At 33.6% G+C, this 18,177-nt stretch overlaps 1 pseudogene; it reads left to right on the top strand.

Annotated features, from left to right (window-relative positions):
- Positions 1–337: 337 nt before the first annotated feature.
- On the top strand, positions 338–454 carry LOC145260015 (5S ribosomal RNA; annotated as a pseudogene).
- Positions 455–18,177: the final 17,723 nt, after the last annotated feature.

Here is an 18,177-nt window from a genome sequence, read left to right as displayed (position 1 = left end):
TGTGGGAGAAGGATAGTCCATGTGTGTACCGCATCCGCATTGAAGACCGTGTGCGCAGGTAGCCGTGTTGGCTTGTTAGTCTTTTCGTGGACCCGGGACCTAAAGCCCGGGCAATGTTATGCCAAAACAGAGGATTGTTTTCTGAGCGATAGCCGGGAAGAAAAAGAGGGAATTGCAATGGGTTTAACTGTTTGTAAACTCAGTCACGCTGTTAATTATCCTGAATGATGTTCTTTAATTGGAAAAGCCAGAAAGGAAGTTGACTGCTACAACCAATCAACAACGTTGTTATAAATAAACATATTCAAAATCTTAAGCCGCTAGTATATGCTGCTTCTTGTACGGCACAATCACGTTGACACACCGGTTCTCGTCAGATCACCGCAGTTAAGCAACGTTGAGCCTGACCAGTACCAGATGGGTGACCATTTGGGAAGGCTAGGCACTATGTAACTTCTAGGAAGACTGGGCGTGGGTAAAAACACTCAGTCGCTACAAAAGCATCTGCAAAAATTGTAGATGGCTTATGCCCCTTAGGGGTTCAAGACTATGGATGGATGGATATGCTGCTACTCTATTTCTCTTTTATCGACCAATAACCGAAAAAATAAAATCTAGTATGAGAACAGATACTACACCTTACTCGTTACCAACAAAAACAAACTACATAACTAACCTGTTTACTAAACAGAGAAGTTATTATAATTATAAAATTACACTTATTTCTCTATTCGGCCGTAAAATACACATAACTATGATATTTAATTCACGCAGATTTCGTATTTATTATTATATGAGTCGTTATTATTATCTCTACTGATTATTATATTGTACCAAATATAGAAAAAAAAAACGGAAAAAGAACCGAGACATGTGCATGCGAATATCATGCTTTTTCTAAACAGTTCACTTCCTGTAAGTAAAGAAAAATACTCAAGCTGAGATCAAAACCAAAACCTAAAGACAGTGAATCAAGTATGATAACTATTAGGCCAGCTTGCCACAGACTTTAAAAAGTGTTTTCAAACCTACTAATTCTTAACATAAGGAATCTGTCCTATGAACGCATGCACAGTCGTGAAACAGCTGACAAGCAGATAAAAATCCGATGACACACAAGTTCAAATTTTTCAACTTTTACTCATTAGCAGCCCTTTTTTCCAGATGAAAACTGATTAAAAAGTTGTCCACATGTCTAAATACTAGTGATGGGACGATTCCAATATTTTTCCCGATTCCGATAAAATTATCGATTCTGTATTAAATTCCTGATTCCGATACAATTACTGATTCTGATTCCTTATGAATCTCTAAATATTTAACTATATTAGTTGCATTTTTCTTTACGATACCCATTGCTACGATCTTTAAAACGTGTTTTAAAACCTACTTATCCTTAGCATAAGGAAGCTGTCATATGAGCGATTCGCGCATGCGTAGTCGTGAGACAGTTGACAAACAGATAAAAATCCGATGACCCGACCCCCAAGTACTAATTTTTCAATTTTGACACCTTAGGAACCTTTTTTCATGATGACAACCGATTAAAAAGTTTTTCACATGTCTGAATACCCAATATACCAAATTTTAATATAATTAATTGGAATGCTTATTGAGATCAGTATTATTTATTCATTTATTTATCATTTAAGGTCAGATATTAAATAAACGTGGATCCAACCGTGATCACCCTTCAGGGCCCGTGACGCAGTGGATAGAGACGTTGAATCTATACAGTTCCAGGTAAGCATTATCTAAAGATAGCGGTTTCCATCCTACCCAAATCGGCCAGAGGCTTAGTTGGCCAAAATGTGGCGAGACAAAAAACAACTATGGAAGGCAGTAATTGCTGAGAATGCAACTAGGAGATTCAGAGTTCCTATTCCGTCACGGTTACCACCTGACGAAGGACAGAGGAATAGTTGGACGAAACTTCATGAAACAACAAGTAAAGGATGAGATTGATCGTCCGCAATAAATAAATGAATGAGGAAATTTTAAATCTATATAAAAAATTCGTTTAGTATATAAGTTGAGAAGTGTCCTCAATCTCACACATTCTTACTTTTATAGATTATATAGACTAGAAAATGTACCTTGTGTTGTCCGGTATCAAAAGTTACCGTTTATTTCCCTGGAAAAATAATAAAAAACAGAAACTGAGACATGGTCATGCGAATATTATGTTTTTTTTTTCTAAACAGTTCACTTCTTGTAAATAATAAAAAAAGAAATACTCAAAATGAGACTGAAACTGAAACCTAAAGACTGAGTCAGGTACGGTATCCATTAAGCCAGCTTGACATGGTCTTTACAAATGCTTTCAAACCTATTTATATTTAACATAATGTAAACGATTCGCGCATGCACAGTCGTGAAACAGCAAAAAAAAACAGATAAAATTCGTTGTTGTTATCCACGTACGAATTTTTCAATTTTCGCCCTCTAGCAGTTTTTTTTTTTCGGATGAAAACTGATTATAAAGTTTTCTACGAGTCTGGATACACTATATACAACATTTCAAGTCTGTAGATAAAAAATTCGTTGAGTATGTAGGTTGAGAAATGTCTTCACACACACACACACACACACACACACATTCTCACTTTTATACATATACTAGGGGGAGGGGCTTTGCCCGGTAGTAAAATACTATAAAATACTAGCGGGGGTACCCGGCGTTGCCCGAGTGTTTGTTTCCGGGACGGTGGGGGTTTAAAAAATGTTATGGTAGGTAAGTAGGAAGGATCAAACCCGGAGTCATGAGTAAAAGTAGGAAAATAAAGTGTGAAAAAAAAAAAACATCTGCAACGTTAACAGTTCGGCCACCAAGAAAAGTCCATTCCAGTTGTTTAGGAAAAAAAAAAAAAAAAACGACTACGGTAGGTCGGCGCAAACGTGAAAATATAATGTGAATTGTCCAGCACGCTAACCACTACGCCACAGAGCACTGCAGCTTAGTTTAGTGACTTTAAATAACTTCACATGAAAGAACTACGAAGCCAAACCGGTGTTCTCTTCTCAACTGTTCCTTGTGAACGATCCCCAAACGGTGTTAAGTGGTGGCAGGGGGAGGAGGAATTTATTAGAGAGAAAATATTTTACCACTTCCATTGATCTTAACCGATTTTGGCCGTGACTTCTCAGCAGAAAAAGTATAGAAATCTAAGATTATCGAGGAATTTGAGAAATAATAAGCCTATAACACACCTCAGATATTGTTCTGCCGTTTGTGCATATTATATTTGCATGAAATATCTTGATTTTTAATCCTATTAATGTCAAAATCAGACTGGAAAAAATGAGTTCATTTTATTTATATAGAGATGATATTTTAATTTGTCCAGATTTCGCATATATTATTAGAGTCGTGATTTCAAAAGTAAAAAGAAAAATGTAATTGTATGCCATCAACTAGAATCGAAACCGAAAGCTTACAAAGCTGGTGACGTTACCACTGTACCAACGTGGTACGCACATGAACTGATTAAAAATTAAAAACTGCTTCTAGACAGTGGAAATTTTTCGTTTTGTCTCACAATGCGTTATACCTCAAAAGAAAAAAAAAAGAAGTATTTAGGTGCCATCAGCTAGACTCGAAACCGAAACATTCAAAGCTGGTGACGTTACCACTGTACCAAGGTATAAACCAATTAAAAATTTAAAATAAAGTAAGATGAATGTACAAAATGTATAACGATTTTTTTCAATTTTGAGCCCTTAAAAACAATTTTAACCGGCTAAAGACCCATAAAAGAACGGCCCATAAAAAATTCAATCATTGGAGGCCCCTAGCGCCGCTCTGCGACTTTTAGTTTCGGAGGAGATAGAGTTTGAAAATATGTAGACAGACAGACAGACAGACATAGTGAGTTTTATAAATTAGATTTAAAAAGCTTTAAGCATCTTATACTACGAGACTATGTTGAAAAATAAATTATCAAAAATCTTTTGTTCAATTTGGTTTTCTGGTGCTAAAAACTTTTCGTACACCGTTCGTATTTTAGCCTTATGCTACATCAGGCTGTCGGAAGATACTGGCTTTCTCACCTAAAATGCACGAAACATCGATACCTTGTTTCTTCCTTTCTCTTTATAAAACTCAATCAAGTTCTTTCTTTTTTTTTTCTTTTACTCACCCTCACTCCAAACAAGGCATGTTGCCACTTGGACGTAAGGTGCTACTAATTGGTACCATGCCTAAGAAAGATTAAGATGTTGGTTTACGTTGCGTTTTAACCTATGCATATCAGTACATTAAGGGAAGCAGGTAGCAGGATGGGAATTCCAAAGCTACTTGAGTAGAAAACTTTCTCACATTAAGAGACCTCAACAGTGAAGGGGCGTGATTTTGTTGCTAAGTGGGTTTGTCGGGGATATGTGCGCCGAGGGGGGCACAAGTACAACGAGTTCATCAGAGCACATTCCATTAAAGTACTTGTAAAACAGACACAGGAATGCAATATTGCGGCGATGGGACAGCGGTTGCAAAGTTTAAAAGAAAAACAAAAGTTCTCTCATGCATATAAAAAACAAACCAAGCATTGTAACGTTGCACACGTTTACAGTTGTTGATATGTAGGGGCGCAACACGCTGTAGATTCCGTCGCAAGGAACATAAGAAAGAAAGAGAAAATAAATTTATCTCGTTGTTTCAGGTTTCCCCCTTCTCCGGTCACGTGTGACTTCTCCTCTCGCATGTGACGTCACTCACGTCTCTTTCTTTCTCTCTCTCTCTCTTTGTCTCTCTTTCTCTCTCTCCCTCTCTCTCTCTCTTTCTCTCTCTTTCTTTCTCCTCTGTTTTTCTGGTGCTTAAAAATTGCTTGACCGGGCAATGCCGAAAGGTGTGCTGATCGACGATTATTATGATTATTTAAGCCTAAAAGTTTTTGGCAGCTAAAATACGTGGTATAATAATCCAAATATTTAGAATAAATATTTATTTACATTAATTTAGGAATTTGACTTGAAAATGTTTTCATAACAATTTTGTCGGTAACTTAGAAATAATGACATGTAAAAACATCATGCGATTATCATAGTGACGTATACTAATGACGTCATTTAGAAGTAGGAGATGATCTTTTTCGATACGTAGAAATTAGAGAAAACAGGTAAACGGAGTCGGAGTAAGAGAGATACAGTCGACAGATCATAACGGCTCCGAGCAAAGAGGGTCAGAAATGGCGATAGTCAAAATCAGTCTGGCACTTATTGAGAAAAAAAATAATAATCTGCGATAAAAAAAAAAAGTTGTCGAAAATAAAACCTGAGCCTCTGTCGTTCTTGGGGAGAATTTCCATTGGAGCTTTTCAGTCAGGGCAAGATCCAAGATGGACCAGATATATTTCCCGATTGCTCAGATGTTGAAACCTCAAATATGTGTTGCCCTTTGTGTTGTAAGTTACAACGAACTTTAGAGATACGATCACGCGTACATACATACATACATACATACATACATACATACATACATGATGATTGCAACGTCTTGTCAGACGAGTGCCACTCCCTCAGACATTTAAAATCCATGAGCCCAAATGCCTGAGGAAGTATATATACAAATATGATGTTACAGAGTCTTAGCTTTGTACGACAGCTAAGTCTCTCTCTCGGTTCAAAATGTTGAGATCCAGCAAGAAGCAAGAGCAAGATAGCCAGCAACAAATTAAACTGCAGACCAGCTTAATGCGGGTAATGGTCTTCCGCTTTATGGGTTTTTTAAATCAGAGATTTCCTTCTCCTAGAAAGGTTGCCTTCACCACGGCTTACGGGAGCCCTCTCCACCCCAATACACATATACACACACAAATATACACGGTGCTAGTTGGCCGTTGACCCAGAAAAGAGTTCATTCGCCCTTTGGAAGGTCTTGTTTTTAATCCTTTAGGGAGACTAGCCGCCCTCCTCACCAAACAATTCTGGTGGGGGAACCAGTTTAGTCGCCGGTGACCCGACCATGAGGCAGGTAGTACTGGGTTACATGGTACCAGTAGCACATGACATGACCTGACATACATACATACATACATACATACATACACACGTATATACACTCGCATACAATCATACACTAGACGATAACAGAAACTCATAAATAATACAACCATATCACATTACACCCCTACTTGTGCTACGACATTTTACTGTCTGAAGACACTGGCTTTCCCATCTAAAATGCACCAAATATTGATGTCATTGTTTCGTCCTTTCCCTTTAGGAAACTCAGTCAAGTTTTTCAAAGTCAAAAACTAAAACAAAACTTTTCTTATGCATAAAAAAATAAATAAAACACCATAGTTACATTTTTAAATACATAAAGATTTTGAAGCATAAAAACTAGGGAGGGGACGATTCCAGTAATTTGACCGATTCCGATACAATTACCGATTCCATATCAAATTCCCGATTCCGATACAATTACCGATTCTGATTCCGATTTTTTCTAAATCTCTACATATTTAACTATAAAGTTGTGATTTTTCACGATTACCGTTAAAAATCACGTTAAATGTGCAGATATTTCCTTAAACGTAAAGATACACTTGTGAGGGATGATCTATCGATTTTAATTTTACTAACAGGTTAAAATCAATATATATTCATTATTTTAGTATTACTATCAGCGGTGGAATATTTTTCTATAATGAAAATGAAAAAGCTAATTAAAAGAATCGTCGTTGGCATCGGAAAATAGGCACAAATTTATTTTAATACCGATTCTGATACCGATTCTGATGCCAGTTTTGATACCCCCAAAATTTCCGACTTTTTCGATTCTCGATTCCGGTTAATCGACCAAACACTTATAAAAACATTTTAAAAATTACTGCTTTTGTCATTAAATAATCTAAAAAAAAAAAAAAAGAGGTTGATATGTCGTCAAACAAAACAACCAACCAAGCCTTGTACATGAGGTTTGAATGATGTGACGAACTATTTGGGTGGACATCATATGTCAGACAGCAAAAGTCTTAGCAGCAGAATAAACAATGCCCGGCAAGTTTTCATTCGGTTACAATATTCTCCCGCTTCTAAATGACGTCATTAGTATACGTCACTATGATAATCACATGATGTTTTTACATGTCATTATCTCGAGAGATCACAATAATTATGACAGTCCAGATTCATCAGGAGCTTATTTGAACGATCTTTCTCTACGACATTGCCGATGAGAGCTGCGGGTCACAAAATATTGGCAGCGTTTGATCTATACTGCCACCGCTGAATTCTGCATGTCCGCTGGCGCCATTATGTCTCTAATACACAAGTCTGGACTCGATTTAGGCGAATCCCTCTTAACCAACCGCTTTTAAAAAGGCTTGGTTTGGTCACGTTGCGCACCGCAACACAGGAGAGTTAATTCACGAAGAAATAGCTCCAGAACCACTCAAAGATTGGCGGAGACGTCCAGGAGGTCAACTGAAAACGCGGTTACACACCATCAAAGCCGGTGTTGAACCTACTTCCGGTTCACAAGTTTACGATGTTCGCCGCGGATGCCGGGACTGGCTTCTCGTAACTATCTTGACCGCAGCAAACTGTTATGCATCATTTGCGTTTATCCTGGCCGCAGTTTGTTCTATGGGAGGAACCGGTTCAACCCATCCTGGATGAATGCCGTCAAAAGGATAGATGCAAATTCAAATTATGAACAAGCGAGATGGGCTACTTCCGGTCTTCCAAAATAAAAAGGTAGCTTCAAATTGTGGTATGCTTTGCATGATGGAACAAAGAGTTTTGAAAAAAGCAAGGGGAAAGAAAATGAAAGAAAAATGGTAAGCATTTCATAGAATTGAAAATTTACCGAAAGATTGTGATAGACATTTTCTCCTTCGGCAGTGATAAGCTAGAGAATTATCGTTAGAATCTTTGGCGTTAAATTTCCCCGGATTAGAACGACTCAGATTTCTCATAGTTTGACTTTATCCGCGAGGAATTGTATCCTTTAATCCGTATTTTTTTTTTAGGAAATTGGTTGGAAATGTAAAATAAGAAGAAAAAAGAGAAAAAAATGTTTAAAACGAACGAAGAAAAAAAAAGAAAGAAATAACAAGAAACGAAAAGATTTTCAGGAAATATAATTGTTTGCAGACGCGGAAGGATATTTTTATCTGCAATTGTAATCAGGCTAGGGAGGATTTATCATAAATCACTACGCGAGTCGACCGAATTACTGCGATTTGGAATATTTAAAAGTCTGAGGGTATTGACTGGCTATGGAAACTCGACATTGCCCAACAGTATTTTTATACTTCTTAACTTCTTCGTCTTCACAAAATACGTAAAAAATGGATTTTTTTTTGTTTGATTGAGCGCATCAATTAATAATCAGCAAAGAAACATACCTGACGTGAAGTTTTTATAAAAGATTTCAAGTTGTTTTCATCAAAATACACATTTTTCTGGGGGGAGGGTTGAAGGACGAAGAACTGTTCGGTATATTAGATTATTATTATTAATATTATTTAAACACTTCATTGTGTTATTTTTTGTTTTTTATGAATTAATAATTTTTAATTAAGAACTCATTTTGATATATATATATATATATATATATATATATATATATATATATATATATATATATATACAGCATATCACAAGCATCTAAATATACCTCTTCATAGGACAACACTGAAAAACTGATTTTTCGATGCAATGAAAAGTAGTCTGTCTGCAGAATATATAACAGAGTGAATTTATTTTTCCCTCAAAATAACTGAAAAAATAGCCATTGAAAACTAAATCCCTGGCAACAAAAGTGAGTACACCTCTTACAAAAAGTTGTCAATATTAACATATCAACTCTCAATATTCTGTCTGGTCACCATCATTATTCAAAACTGCCTTTGCTCTCCTGGGCATGGAGTTTACCAGAGCTTCACATGTAGCCACTGGAATGCTCTTCTACTCTTCAATTATGACGTCGTGGAGCTGGCGGATATTTGAGACTTTTCGCACCTCCACTTTCTGCTTGAGGATGCCCCAAAGATGTTCTATTGGGTTCAAGTCTGGAGACATGCTTGGCCAATCCATCACCATTGCCCTCAGCCTCTGCAGTAAAGCAGTGGTTATCTTGAATGTGTGTTTTGGATCATAGTCATGCTGGAACACTGCCCTGTTTCAGGAGGAAGGGGATCATGCTCTGCTGCAGTATTTGACAATGTTGGAGTTCATGTTTCCCTCAATGAATTGTAACTCTCCAATATCTGAAGCACTCATGCAGCCCCAGACCATGACATTCCCACTACCATGCCCGACTGTAGGCATGACATACTTACCTTTGTGCTCCTCACCTGATCGCCGCCACATATGCTTAAGGTCATCAGAACCAAGCAAATTAAATTAAGCATGCGTGATGGATATAGTCCAAAATAGAATTAAAGTTTACCATATTATACAATCTGTAATCTTAAAATATTTCAAAGTTTTCTTGAAGTGTGTATATATATATATAACATATATATACTAGCAAAAGTACCCGTCGTTAACTAGGTTCAAAAACAGCCTACAGAAAATGGACTCTGATTTATGAAAGTATGATACGTTATGAAAAGGAAGGGTTGTAAATTTGGGTTGAATTTGGGGGTATCAAAACCAAAGCAAAATATGATGAAAGTAAAAATAAAATAGATAAACCCCATAATTTATTATGCCATACCTGTTCACACTGAAACACTTATCACAATATTATGTGGTTCTATATTAAAAAACCTTGTTAAACTTTGTGACATATTTCCATTCTATGGAGGTCAGGCGCGAACGAACACCCCATAATTTTATTATACCATATTTCTTCAAACTGAAACATAATCATCAAAGTATACTTACGCAGATAGATATGAAAAGTTTTTATTAAAGTTTGTGCCTATTCCCATTCTATAGAGGCCAGGCGCGGGCGCAGACCCCACAATTTTATTATACCATCCCTATTTAAGTTAAAACATACTTATCAAAGTATTATTATGTACATCTATATCGAAAACATTTGTAAAGGTTTTTTTTTTTAATTTTTTAATTTTTTAATTCCATACTTTGTGGACAGGCGCGAACGCAGACCCCACAATTTAATGAACAACCGTTCTGCCAGATCAAACAAACCTATTCCTGTGTCTCAATACATCTATATATATAGAGGCTAGGCGCGGGCGCAGACCCCACAATTTTATTATACCATCCCTATTTAAGTTAAAACATACTTATCAAAGTATTATTATGTACATCTATATCGAAAACATTTGTAAAGGTTTTTTTTTTATTTTTAAATTTTTTATTTCCATACTTTGTGGACAGGCGCGAACGCAGACCCCACAATTTTAATGAACAACCGTTCTGCCAGATCAAACAAACCTATTCCTGTGTCTCGATACATCTTCTATCATTATATGTAATCAGTTTTTTTAAAATAGTCAATCAAGCCTATTCGTGACCAGACACACACACACACACACACACACACACATATATATATATATATATATATATATATATATATATATATATATATATATATATATAATTTCCAGCGGGCTGCCATTTTGTCCAACATAGAAAGGCTGTCACATTACTACAACTGCATTGACTACAATTGTACAAGATTTATTTTTCGTTGACTGTCACAGAAACAATTATATAAAATACCTTAGTTTATTTTTAACAAATAATTATCATACAATGTATGTAAATTAGATTATAATAACGAAGGGAGTCATTTTCAAGTTAAATAAGTACGAAACTAATGGCATATACACCAGAGGCATTGCGTTCGTATCTTTACACCTGATCCAATGGCGATAATCTTGCTTTAAATATACGTCAGTTATCTTCTTTTCATTTAACGAATTAATTAAGTTAAAATACTGCCTAATTTTGTTTTTATTTTTTGGAGAAGTTTAGTAATTATGTGATTGGACATTGACTTTGAGAACCGATTGACCCTCCATTTACCGTCGCCACTCTCCCGTTCTAATCCTCTTTCACATGTCAATATCCTGATACTCATCTTAATGCTTTCTTTTAGGCCTCAATAGTTTTTTTTAATTATAAAATTCTTGATTTTTATTATATAATTCTTGATTTTTATTATAAAATTCTTGATTTTTATTATATAATTCTTGATTTTTATTATATAATTCTTGTTTTTATTATATAATTCTTGTTTTTATTATATAATTCTTGATATTTTTAAACATAATTCGATTCTCATTATGGTTCAGTTTAATTATAAATTAGTTTGTACCATGTATGTATATATATATATATATATATATATATATACATATATATATATATATATATATATATATATATATATATATAACTACTTCATTTACTCACATAAAATTAATATACGAGAGCATAAATTTATGCCAACTTAAAGTATTTACTTCAAAAGTGCTCAATATGTAGGTAGGGCTAGGCGCATAAGCCTGAAGAGTCCTAAAGTGGATGAAACGCGAAATATTCAGTGCAGCTTAATCGCCATATATATTTTATAACTTACTATATATATATATATATATATATATATATATATATATATATATATATATATAGAGAGAGAGAGAGAGAGAGAGAGAAAGAGAGGGGGGTATGTTTCTTCCCTGATTATTAATTGATGCCCTCAATCAAACAAAAACCCCTTTTTACGTATTTTCTAAGACGGTGGTGGTAGTGGTGGGGGGATGCTATTTTATTTGTTTTTGTTTTTCGATACGTTTTGAATGAATTCAATTATTTATACGAAAGTGCATTTTTACCTAAATGCGAATTGGGAATAATTTTCCCTTTGACCAGTTGACATATATATAGTAATTTATAAAATGTATATGGCGATTAAGCTACACTGAATCTTCGGCGTTTCATCCACTCTAGGAATCCTCAGGCTTATGCGCATATGTTTACGCATAAATCTATACTTTCGTATATTAATTTTATGTGAGTAAATTAAGTAGTTTTATATATATATATATATATATATATATATATATATATATATATATATATATATATATATATATATATGGAGAGAGAGAGAAAGAGAGAGAGAGAGAAAGGGGTCCTAAAAACTATTGATAGGGTTTTAAATCTTTGTCATTTTATCATTAATGGTTAATTTTTGTCTCTACTTCAGATATTTTACAGATAATATTTTGGAAATTAATTATTGATAAGTATAACATTGAACAATCCAAATCAGGGGTCAATTGTTTTGACTCAAAGAACTAATCGATGACATTTTAGTGTAAGAGGTAGTCCAAGTCGCAACACAATTCGAAACGTATGTTTGCAAACCTCAAATACTGCAAGAATTGAGTGAAAACATCAGGAACGAAATAAGGGAGTTTAATTGCGATCGCAATTACAAAGTTCAAAATCCCTCAGTGACTTTTCGGACCCGCTGAACACACACACACACACACACACACACACACACACACACACACACACACACACACACACACACACACGCACACACGCACACACACAGACATATAATAAATTACTATATATATATATATATATATATATATATATATATATATATATATATATATATATATGGTAATTTATAAAATATATATGGCGATTAAGCTACACTGAATATTCCGCGTTTAATCCATTCTAGGATTCTTCAGGCTTATGCGCGAATTTTGTGGTTGTCTGTCGTTTTTATATACACACCTTCTATTGAGATTTTAGGTAGCCAGTCAGCTTTCTAGTATCCACCGCGCCCTTCCTATCAGCTAATGGACATGCACTTAAAGTTTACGCATAAATTTATACTTTTGTATATTAATTTTATGTGAGTAAATTAAGTAGTTATATATATATATATATATATATATATATGTGTGTGTGTGTGTGTGCGTGTGTGTGTGCGCGTGTGTGTGTGTGTGTGTGTGTGTGTGTGTGTGTGTGTGTGTGTGTGTGTGTGTGTGTGTGTGTGTGTGTATAAGTAAAAACTGTAAAATAAAATTATTCATCAACGTTTTGTGCTTATTTCAAAATTTCCATTGATTTCTTAGCTTCTTCAGATACATAATCCCGAAAAAAAATAGACTAAACGTTTGTGAATATATTGGATATGTATGGATATTATTTCCTTGGTTTTCATTATTATTTTTCAAAATCAAATATGTCGGCAAAAGAGAGTATCTCACGTGTTATTTGAACTCCTTTTGTGGTTATAAAAACTTCAATAAGTGTTTTTTATTCTTATGTTTTTGAGATCTCTATTTACTTTTATTAATATTTTATTGTTTTTCGAAAAATATACATTTGTCTCTGATGAGTTGTTTGGTGCGCTGTTAAAAAACAAAAACACAATGACAATACTTCATAAAAATATGAATAAAATATTATAACTGTTAAATGGTTTGATTTTTGGAAAGATATATAACGATATATATATATTATACATATTTAATATATATATATATACACACAAATATATATATATGCATATATATATATATATATATATATATATATATATATATATGCTAGTGCTGGGACGATTAATCGGAATCGGGAATCCAAAAATCGGAGCTTTTTGGAGTATAGGAATCGGTTCGGAATTTGAAAAATTTGGGTCTATTTTCCGATGACAAAACCGATTCCATTAAATTATCTTTTTTATTTGATTTTGGTTTAAGAAACATCTTCCCCTGCTTGTAGTAAAAATAAAATAATAAATATTTATTCATTTAAACATCCAGTCAGGCTAACATCTCTAGGTAACCCACTCACAAATGAGTTTTTACGTTTGAGAAAATACATGAACATTTGTGATGCGATTTTACGGTAAGACAAAATAATACTTCAATAGTAAAATATTTAGAGATATATAAAGAATCGGAATCGAAATCGGTAATTGTATCGGAATCGGGAAAAATATTTGAATCGTGCTATCACTAATATATACAGATATAATTCTCCCAAAATTCTGGCCTTGGTGGAGAGGAGACTAAAACATTCTGCTATGGTTTCAAATGATTTGAAAGAGGAGACTTGATTCCAAATATTTCTCATAGGTTTTGGCGACATATCAGATCTAACTAGCTAAACTAGGGAAACAAATGACTATGATTGAAACATTTTTATTTTCAGAAAATATTTTGTCTGTATAAACTTTTCGGCTTAATCTGTTTTTAGATTATACATTTGGTGCATTTAAAATTTCTTTAATTAAACAAAGAGTAAACGCCTTATCGGTTGTAAGAAATTGCCCTGATAATTGTTATCTCCCCTTATCCACTTCCATTTAGCAGACAGGAAACGGAAAAAGATATGGTGCTACTATGACAATGACAACCACCGAAGGAATGACAGTATTTCAACTGGAAACTGCAATTCTACGAGAAAGACAACACGTGTTATCAATTGACCCAGCAAGTGTTCCCATCCCAACCGGATGTCGTTATTAGTGTATAGAAATATGTACATGAAAGTATGTAAGAATGAGTTTAGCAACGGATCTTTTTCATGCTAATTTAAAATCCATTCGTAGATATTATATATCTATAATATAAAGCTGAACGTCTCTGTGTGTGTGTGTGTGTGTGTGTGTGTGTGTGTGTGTGTGTGTGTGTGTGTGTGTGTGGTCACGAATAGGCTCCTGCATGGTTGATTATTTTAAAAAACTGATTACATATAATGATAGAAGAGGTATCGAGGATCAAGAATGGGTATGTTTGATCTGGCAGAACGGTGGTTAATAAAAATTGTGGAGTCTACGTTCGCGCCTGTCCATAAAGTATGGAAATAAAAAATTAAAAATAAAAAAAACGTTTACAAGGGTTTTTGATATAGATGTACATAATAATACTTTGATGAGTATATTTCAACCTACATACGTATGGTATAATAAAATTGTGAGGCCTGCGTTTGCGCCTGTACTCCATGGAAATAGGCACAAACTTTAACAAAGACTTTTCATATCTAGTTGCGTAAGTATACTCTGATAATAATGTTTCATTTTGAAGAAATATGGTATAATAAAATTATGGGGTGTTCGTTCGCGCCTCACCTCCATAGAATATAAATATGTCACAAAGTTTAACAAGGATTTTAAAAGGAGTGGGGGTCCACAATAACACCTTAACTTCAATCTTAATTCACGTTAGCTTTTATTTATTTTTTTGAGTTGAACCATATTGTGTCGAATAAATTCACATCATAAATTCACGTTTTTATTAAAGTGAAAGCCAAAAAAAGAAAGTCGGCAATTTAGACAATTCTCAACACAAATTTTGCATAATTCTGTTTTTTCCTTCTCCACTTGCACGTGGCACTCTTTCGAAAATAGATAAATAATAAAAAAATTAGAACGTTACTTATTATCGTGTCAAAAGAAGAAGAAAATCCGTGTCTTTTTAAATACATTTACATAACCTTTTTATTTTTATTTATATATCTGTTTAAGCTTTATTTGTCAGTGTACTGGAAGGAATTCAGTTCATTACAACCTTTTCTGCGTGTTCTTTACATTACAATAGTACAACCCTGAATCCGACAGCGAAATACTACACGATTCAATACTGTAAAACTGAAACGAAGCTGTCCTTCTTGAAAAGGGCGCCATTTTCTTCTTATTCATATTTATATCGATTCTTTGCTTTAAAAAACTAAAGTAATTACGTGTTTACTTTTTTAATATCCCATTTTGCTGTTTCGGATTATTTTACTAAAGTAAGTAAAGCTTCATTATTTTTCAAAACTGTTTTTGTTTCTTTGTTTTTTCGATATTTCTTCGATATTATTTAGTAAGAGTGTTTAGCAGAAGAGCCAACAAACGACTACCCGAAAAAATAAATTTACAAGAAATAAATGTTACAATAGTCAATAAAAGTTCAGTTCATGTTTTTTGTTGTTTTTAAATAGTTTTTAATGCTCTTTACTTGAAATAATTTCAGCGAACCGAAATTAAAACAAAATTTGAGGTGATAACTACTTAAATGAATTTTTATATAAACTACACATGCCATAATCGAATATTCCTCAAACACAAAATAATGGAAAACATTAAATATGTTTATAAATATTCCTTACGTTGACGGAACTATTTTAAATTGTTAACACAGAATGCTCAGGTGCCCCTCCTTCAAATTGAAAACGGGGCTCTCCATTTCAAAGTCGCTGCCATTTTGATTTTTTTTTTAACCTGTTCGTGAATTAAAAAAAAAAGTTTTTACAAACTACTTAAAAATACAAACCAATGAACTTTTCTACCATAAAAGTAACTTTTATTGACTATGGTAACATTTATTTCTTGTATATTTATATTATTATATATATAACATTTTCTCTTTGTAAGGAAACATCATTTTGTTGGTCACTCTTGGCTACGAATGGAAATAAAGTTGATATAAAAAATATATTTTCGCGAAAATTATTTTTACTTGTATCATGTTTGGCTTAGCGTAAAATTTTTGAGTATCAAAACCTATCTCTTTACAACCCCCTCCTTTTCATAACCTATCATACTTTTATCAATCACAGTCCATTTTCTGTAGGCTGTTTTTGAACCACGTCAAGGATGGGTTTTCTGCTAATATATATATATATATATATATATATATATATATATATATATATATATATATATATATATTATTTTTCAATTTGTCTTTAGATAAGCAGTAATTTGCTCCTACACAGTCATGATCATGTTTCGGTCTTCTAGTATTTAGTAACTAGAAACGTCATCATGCAACAACGCTTATTAAATACTAGAAGACCGAAACATGATCATTACTGCTTATCTAAAGACAAATTGAAAAATAGTATATATATATATATATATATATATATATATATATATATATATATATATATATATATATATGGCTCATTCCATGTCAAATCGACAAATTGGGGGGGGGGGCAGAAACCATGTCCGACACGGATTTTTTTCAAATTTGCTACACTTATAGATCTCCATAATAGGAATTGAATGGCACATGTTACACATCTCAAGGTCAAGAGATTTCTGAGATATGACCTTGACCTTTTTAAAAAATGTGAATTTTTATGGAAAAGTGACCAACTTTAAAAGACGATATCTCTGTTATTTATGGACCTACAACGTTCATTCATATATCATTCTAAAGTACTTGGATAGATCTACCATTTTATTTGCGGATATTTTTTTCAAGGTCAAATTTTTAAAAGTTGACCTTGACCTTGACCTTTAACCTTAATTATCTCAAAAAACGTTATTTGAATTTTTTTCAAATTTTGACAAAAGATTTGTCTATCTTATGACAGTATATATTTCAAATTTCATGATGGGTTTTGATCTGGAACCATTCCTACAAGCGTTTTAAAGAAGTGGGCTAAATTCAAAATGGCGGAATGTAGTACCTGCTACTTCATATAAAAACATTTTGGTATTTCACAATATGGTCATGTTTGATATCTTTGTAAAGCTAATTTAATGCTAATTAATATATACATAAAACCATGGTCACAAAATACATATAAAAACATTTATGTTGATGAAACTGAATTTTCTTTAAATTTTTTTTATGCAACACATATTTTGTTATGGAAAAAAGTGATATAATTTGTGTTGGGACAGTTAATCGAAATCTCGAAATCGGAACTTTTTGGGGTATCAGAATCAGAAAACTAATATGCCATTCCCCCAAAAATGTTACTCTATTCTATTGCTGATACTAAAAGATTAAATGAAGAATATTTATTTTTAAGCCATCAGTAAAAGTAAAACCTAATAACATAAACATGTGATGTGGATTTATTTTAGTTGTGTGAAAAACCCCATAAGAACTGACCTTTCCATTTGTCCAGTCCTTCAGCATTGACAAATCTGACAAGAAAGTGCTAAAAGCTATTAAATTTCAATAAGTTAGTGGACTGAGTGAAAGTTTTATCACCTCTATGCCAGACAAACTTTGGTGACAATGTTCTTTTGATTTTTTAAGTCTCTGTTTGTTTACTGGGTGAGGCTGCTGCCTGCTTACTGGCTAGGGGGATGGGTAAATATAAAAAGCAATAAAAGATTAGAAAAAAACAATATTATTGAAACCACTTTCCTAGTTGTCTTGTGTAGAATCAGGAATGCGCTTACCTCCCCTCTCCACCATTATGGACCAGCCTACAATTAGTCAGGCATGGTGGGTTATTCCATTTAGAGGCGCCTGATTG

The sequence above is a fragment of the Euprymna scolopes genome, chromosome 35 (assembly GCF_053919585.1).
Source record: "Euprymna scolopes isolate OS-2025 chromosome 35, ASM5391958v1, whole genome shotgun sequence".
Classification (NCBI taxonomy): Eukaryota; Metazoa; Mollusca; class Cephalopoda; order Sepiida; family Sepiolidae; genus Euprymna; species Euprymna scolopes.
The sequence above is the reverse complement of the archived record's forward strand: the minus strand, read 5'-3'. Positions and strand labels throughout refer to the sequence as shown.